The sequence below is a fragment of the Panthera onca genome, chromosome X (assembly GCF_046562875.1).
Source record: "Panthera onca isolate mPanOnc1 chromosome X, mPanOnc1 haplotype 2, whole genome shotgun sequence".
In the NCBI taxonomy this organism is placed as follows: Eukaryota; Metazoa; Chordata; class Mammalia; order Carnivora; family Felidae; genus Panthera; species Panthera onca.
Window position 1 is genome coordinate 83,779,593 of NC_138357.1, and position 7,766 is coordinate 83,787,358.

The 7,766-nt window shown below is 36.4% G+C and overlaps 1 pseudogene; it reads left to right on the forward strand.

The window, feature by feature from the left end:
* The first annotated feature begins 397 nt into the window (after nt 1-397).
* On the forward strand, nt 398-1,791 carry LOC145713551 (annexin A1 pseudogene; annotated as a pseudogene).
* The last annotated feature ends 5,975 nt before the right edge of the window (nt 1,792-7,766 follow it).

Here is a 7,766-nt window from a genome sequence, read left to right on the forward strand (position 1 = left end):
ATGTGAAAAATCTGTAGCCAAGAACATTTTATCCAACAAAGCTGTCATTCAGATAGGATAGATAAAGAGTTTCCCAGACAAACAAAAACTAAAGGAGATCATAACCACTAAACCAGCACTCCAAGAAATATTAAAGAAGACTCTTCCATTGGAAAAAAAGACAAAAAGTAACACAGACCAGAAAGGTAAAGAGGGCATCACCAGAAACACAAATATTACAGGTAACACAATGGCACTAAATTCATATCTTTCAATATAATCACTCTGAATATAAATAGACTAAATACTTATTAAGACATAGGGTACCAGAATGGATGAAAAAAACCCATCTATATGCTGCCTAAAAAATACTCATTTTAGATCTAAAAACACCTGCAGATTGAAAGTCAAGGATGGAGTGTGAAACCTTCAGAGGAGAATCTCTCTCCAGTGCTTTGGAAGAAGGTGAAGAAAAAGGATACTTCTTTGAAAATGGCAATGGTATCAGAATTCCTCAAACAGGCCTGGTTTATTGAAAATGAAGAGCAGGAATACGTTAAAACTGTGAAAAGCTCCAAAGGCGGTCCTGGGTCAGCAGTGAGCCCCTATCCTAGCTTCAACCCATCCTCGGATGTTGCCGCCTTGCATAAAGCGATAACAGTCAAAGGTGTGGATGAAGCAACCATCATTGACATTCTGACCAAGAGAAACAATGCACAACGTCAGCAGATCAAAGCAGCGTATCTCCAGGAGAAAGGAAAGCCCTTGGATGAAGCTCTGAAGAAAGCCCTTTCTGGTCACCTCGAGGAAGTTGTTTTGGCTCTGTTAAAAACTCCAGCCCAGTTTGATGCTGAAGAGCTTCGTGCTGCCATGAAGGGCCTTGGGACTGATGAAGATACTCTGGATGAAATTTTGGTATCAAGAACTAACAAAGAAATCAGAGAGATTAACAGAGTCTATAGAGAAGAACTGAAGAGAGATCTGGCTAAAGATATCACCTCAGACACATCTGGAGATTATCGGAATGCTTTGCTTTCTCTCGCTAAGGGTGACCGATCTGAGGATTTTGGCTTGAATGACGACTTGGCTGATACGGACGCCAGGGCTTTATATGAAGCAGGAGAAAGGAGAAAAGGGACAGATGTGAGTGTGTTCATTACCATTCTCACCACCAGAGCATATCCCCATCTTCGCCAAGTGTTTCAGAAGTACGCCAAGTACAGTAAGCACGACATGAACAAAGTTCTGGACCTGGAAATGAAAGGGGACATCGAGAAATGCCTCACAGCTATTGTGAAGTGTGCCACAAGCAAACCGATGTTCTTTGCTGAGAAGCTTCATCATGCCATGAAGGGTGCTGGGACTCGTCATAAGGCACTGATCAGAATTATGGTCTCCCGTTCTGAAATCGACATGAATGATATCAAAGCATGCTATCAGAAGTTGTACGGTGTCTCCCTCTGCCAAGCCATCCTGGATGAAACCAAGGGAGATTATGAAAAAATCCTGGTGGCTCTCTGCGGAGACTAACATTCCTTTGATGACCACAAGCTTCTTGATCAGAAGACTTTTTAATCATGTATTTTCATTCCATATCATACACTTAAATAGTAAAGTTTTCTCAGCAGGATTATAGTCTAGCTAAATGCTTTTTGAAAAATATAGCCTAAAAATCATTTTTATATCACAACTCCATATGATAGAGAGTGCTTTTTTAAACTATACTTATCCCAAACTATAAAACCTCATAAACAGGTTGTTCTGGTAACATTACCTGAGAAAGATGTTTGTGCAGCAGAAAATAAAATGATTCTTCTAGGGAAAAAAAAAAAAAAAAAAAAAAAAAGAAAGTCAAGGATGGAGAACCATCTTTCATACTAATGGACATCAAAAGAAAGCCAGAATAGCCATACTAGATTTTAGACCAAAGACTGTAATTAGAGATGAAGAAGGGCATTACATCATAATTAAGGGGTCTATCCATCAAGAAGATCTAACAATTGTAAATATTTATAAGCCCAAATTGGAAGCACCCAAATATATAAATCAATTAATAAAAAACATAAGGAAACTAGTTGACAATAATACAATAATAGTAGGGGACTTTAACACCCCACTTACAACAATGGACAGATCATCTAAGCAGAAAATCAATAAGAAAACAATTGCTTTAAATGACACACTGGACCAGATGGACTTAATGAATATATTCAGAATATTTCATCCAAAAGCGGTGGAATACACAGGTTTTTTTTAGTGCACATGGAACATTCTCCAGAATAGATTACATACTGGGTCACAAAACAGACCTCCAAAAGGGCAAAAAGACTGAGATCATACTATGCATATTTTCAGACCACAATGTTATGAAACTTGAAGTCAACCACAAGAAAAAATTTTGAAAGACTGAAAATACATAGGGATAGATAAAAGAACATCCTACTAAAAAAATAAATGGAAATTAAAGAAGAAATTAAAAAATACATGGAGTCAAATGACAATGAAAACATGACAGTCCAAAACCTTAGGAATACAGCAAAGGCAGTCCTAAGAGGGAAGTATATTGCAATACAGGTCTACCTCAAGAAGCAAGAAAAGTCTCAAATACAAAACCTAACCTTACAACTTAAGGAGCTAGAAAAGGAATGGAAAATAAAGCTTAAAGCTTAAAGCAAGCCAAAGAAGGGAAATAATAAAGATTAAAGCAAAAATAAATGATATAGAAAGATACAAACAAACAAACAAACAAAACCCCAGTAGAACAGATAAACAAAACTAAGACCTGGTTCTTTGTTGTTATTTTTTAAAATATTTATTTATTTTTGAGAGAGAGAGAGAGCACTAGCATGGCTCGACAGAGACAGAGACACAATCCAAAGCAGGCTCCAGGCTCTGAGCTGTCAGCACAGAGCTCGACACGGGGCTTGAACTCCCAAACTGTGAGATCATGACCTGAGCCAAAGTCAGATGTTTAACTGACTGAACCACCCAGGTACCCCTAAAAGTTCATTCTATGAAAGAATGAATAAAATCGATAACCCCCTAGCCAGACTTATCAAAAAGAAAAGACAAATGACTTAAATAAATAAAATCATGAATGAAAGAGGAGAGATCACAAGCAACAGCACAGAAATACAAGCAATTAAAAGAGAATATTATGAAAAATTACATGCCAACAAACTGGGCAATCTGAAAGAAATGGAAAAATTCCTAGAAACATATAAACTACTAAAACTGAAACAGGAAGAAACAGAAAATTTGAACAGACTCATAACCAGCAAAGAAACTGAATCACTAATAAAAAATATCCCAAAAATCAAACCTCTAGAGACAGATGGCTTCCCAGGGGAATTCTACCAGACATTTAAAGAAGAGTTAATACTTATTCTTCTCACACTGTTCCAAAAAATAGAAATGGAAGGAAAAGTGCCAAACTCATTCTAGGAGGCCAGCATTACCTTGATTCCAAAACCAGACAAAGACCCCACTAAAAAGTAAAATTACAGGGCAATATCCCTGTTGAACATGGATCCAAAAACTCTCAACATGATACTAGCAAAGCAAATCCAACAGTATATTAAAAGAATCATTCACCATGATCAAGTGGGATTTATTCCTGAGCTGCAGGGGTGGTTCAGTGTTTGTAAAACAATGTGATATAACACATTGACAAAATAAAGGATAAGAACCATATGATCCTCTCAATCAATGCAGAAAATAGCATTTGACAAAATACAGCATACATTCTTGATAAAAACCCTCAACAAAGTAGGTATAGATGGAACATACCTCAACATCATAAAAGCAATATATGAAAGACGCACAGCCAATGACATTCTCAATTGGGAAGAACTGAGAGCTTTTCCTCTATGGTCAGGAACAAGACAGGGATGGCCACTCTCACCATTACTATTTAACATACTATTGGAAGTTTTAGCAATCAAACAACAACAACAAAAAAAAAAAATAAAAGGCATTCAAATCTACAAGGAAGAAGTCAAACTTTCACTATTTGCAGACAACATGATACTCTGTTTGTGAAACCCAAAAGACTCCACCAAAAAATTGCTAGAACTAATATATGAATTCAGTAAAGTCGCAGGATATAAAATCAGTAAAGTCGCAGGGTATGTGTAGAAAGCGTGCGTTTCTATATGCTAATGATGAAGCAGCCGAAAAAGAAATCAATTAATCAATCCCAGTTACAGCTGTACCAAAAACAATAAGATATGTAGAAATAAACCTAACCAAAGAGGTGAAAGATTTGTATTCTGAAAACTATAGAACACTTATGAAAGAAATTGAAGAGGACACAAAGAAATGGAAAAACAATCCATGCTCATGGAGTGGAAGAACAAACATTGTTAAAATAACTATACTACTCAAAGCAATCTACACATTTAATGAAATTCCTATCAAAATACCACCACATTTTTCACAGATCTAGAACAAACAGTCCTAAAATTTGTATGGAACCACAAAAGACCCTGAATACCCAAAGAAATCCTGAAAAATAAAAGAAAAAGTTGAGGCATCACAATTGCAGATTTGAAGCAATATAACAAAGCTGTAACCATCACGACAGTTTGGATTAGCAAAAAAACATACAGATCAGCGGAACAGAATAAAGAACCCGGAAATGCACCCACAACTATATGGTTAACTAATCTTTGACAACACAGGAAAAAATATCCAATGAAAAAGGCAGTATCTTCAACAAATGGTGTTAGGAAAACTGGACAGCAACATGCAGATGAATGAAACTGGACCACTTTCTTACACCATATGCAAAAATAAATTCAAAATGAATGATAGATCTAAATGTGAGACAGCAAACCATCAAAATCCTGGAGGAGAACACAGGCAGCAAACCTCTTTGATATTAGCCATAGCAACTTCTTAGGAGACACGTTGCTGGAGGCAAAGGAAAAAAAAGTAAATATGAACTACTGGGACCTCATCAAGATAAAAAGCTTCTGCACAGCAAAGGAAACAATCAACAAAACTGAAGACATCCTACAGAATGGGAGAAGATATTTGCAAATGACATATCTGATAAAGGGTTAGAATACAAAATATATAAAGAACTTACACAACTCAACACCCAAAAAACAAATAATCCATTTAAGAAATGGGCAGAAGACATGAATAGACATTTTTCCAAAGAAGACATCCAGATGGCTAACAGACATATGAAAAGAAGGTCAACATCACTCATCATCAAGGAAATACAAATCCCCAGGTTAGGAAAGTTTTCTGCTATGATTTGCTCACAGAATCCTTCTACCCCTATTTCTCTCTTCCTCTTCTGGGACCCCTATGATTCTGATGTTGTTCCTTTTTAATGAGTCACTGATTTCTCTAATTCTTAAATCGTGCTCTTTTGCCTTAATCTCCCTCTTTTTTTCTGCTTCATTATTCTCTATAAGTTTGTCCTCTATATCGCTGATTCTGTTCTGCCTCATCCATCCTTGCCGCCGCTGCATCCATCCGTGATTGCAGCTCAGTTATAGCATTTTTAATTTCATTCTGGCTATTTTTTACTTCTTTTATCTCTGCAGAAAGGGATAAGGAAATACAAATCAAAGCCATGATGAGATACTACCTCACACATGTCAGAATGGCTAAAATTAACAACACAGGAAATAACATGTTGGAGAGGATGCAGAGAAAGAGCAACATTGCTGGTAGGAATACAAACTGGTGCAGTCACTCTGGAAAACAATATGGAGGTTCCTCAAAAAGTTAAAAACAGGACTACTCTATGATCCAGCAATTGTACAATTGTACTGCTAGGTATTTATCCAAAGAATACAAAAATACTAGTTCAAAGGTATACATGCACCTCTATGTTTAGAGCAGCACTATCTACAATAGCCAAATTATGGAAACAGCCCAAGTGTTGACTGACTGATGAATATATATATGGAATATAAGGCATGCATATATATATATATATACATATATATATATACATATATATATATATATATATATATATATATATATATATGCTACTCAGTCACAAAAAAGAATGAAATCTTGACATTTGCCATTTCAATGGAGATAGAGAGTATTATGTTAAATGAAATAAGTCAGAGAAAGACATGATTTCACTCATATGTGGAATTTAAGAATCAAAACAAACAAGCAAAATGGAAATAAGAGGGAAGGAGGAAGAGAGAGAGGGAAAAAAAACCTAAGAAGCACATTCTTAACTATACAGAACAAACTGATGGTTACCAGCAGGGAGGTGGGTTGGGGGATGGGTTAAATAGGTGATGGGGATTAAGGAGTGCACTTGTGATGAGAACTGGGTATTGTATGGAAGTTCTGAATCACTATATTGTATACCTGAAACTAATATTACAATCTATGTTAACTAGCTGGAATTGAAATAAACCTACATACATATACACACACAAAAACAATTCCTAGTAGGCCTAGTGTTAGAGGTCTCTGACACTCTTGAGGTGAAAACCTCCTGCAAATTAGTTGCACAACAGTGTGAATATATTTAACACTACGGAACTATACACTCAAAAATGGTTAAAGTGGTAAATATGTTATGTATATTTTATCACAATTTAAAAAACAATACTATTGACATAAAATTGGTGGTTGGTAAGGGTTTTGGGGGAGAGAGGGTGGTGGAGGAAAGGTAATTTTTAGGGTAGCAAAAATATTTGGTTTGATACTGTAATGGTGGACACATGTCATAATGCATTTGTTGAAACTCAGAATTCACAACACAGAATGAACCTAATATAAACTGAGTTTAGTGAATAATAATATACCTATATCAACCTTTAAATTGTAACAAATATATCACACTAATGCAAGTTGTTAGTAATAGGGCAAGCTGAGGGGAGATTGACAGGGGTGTGGGAACTCTACTTTCTAGCCAATTTTTTATAAACATAAAACTGACTAAAAATAAAAGTATATTAATTTTTAAAATATCTTAGTTGTAATATCAAAGTAATCTGCAAAAAGTAATAATTGGGAAACTAGGCAAAGTATATTGTTTCTTAAAACTGAATGTAAATCTATATTATTCTAATAACAATGTCTTTAAAAATAACCACACAGAGGTGCCTGGGTGGCTCAGTCAGTTAAGCATCCGACATCAGCTCAGGTCATGATTTCATGGTTTGTGAGTTCGAGCCCCACATCAGATTCTGTGCTGACAGCTCAGAGCCTGGAGCCTGCTTTGGATTCTGTGTCTCATTCTCTCTGCCCCTCCCCCACTTGTTCTCTGTCTCTCTCAGTCTCTCAAAAACAAATAAGTGTAAAAAATTTTTTAATTAAAAAAATAAGCACACAAGGATGTGGAAAATGTGAGAGAAAATAAAATGCAAAGACAAAAACAATCATCCAGGAGATGTATCCAAATAATAGGAATTCTAGAAAGAGAACAGCAAAAATAAAGAACAGGGCATTAATAAATAAAACAATTTTTCGGAGTAAAGAGATATGAGTCTTTAGATTAAAAAAGACTGCTCACCATGTGTCTACCAAAACAGGTGAGGGATAAAACATCACACTTCTGGGCCTATCACTGTGACATTACTGAAAGGGCGGGCCTACGCCGGCCGACTCCATCTTGTTCTGTGTTCTCCACCTTGAGTGACTATGTCCCCGACATGACCCCTTTTCCGGGAAAATCACAGAAACCTCAGACTGCGCCTCCTCCCCTTGAGTAACCTCCCGCTCACCCGTTCAAACTTTCTGATCAAAACACGCCCAGTGACCTGCGTAACAGGACTCCGACCCTTCCCCAGCCA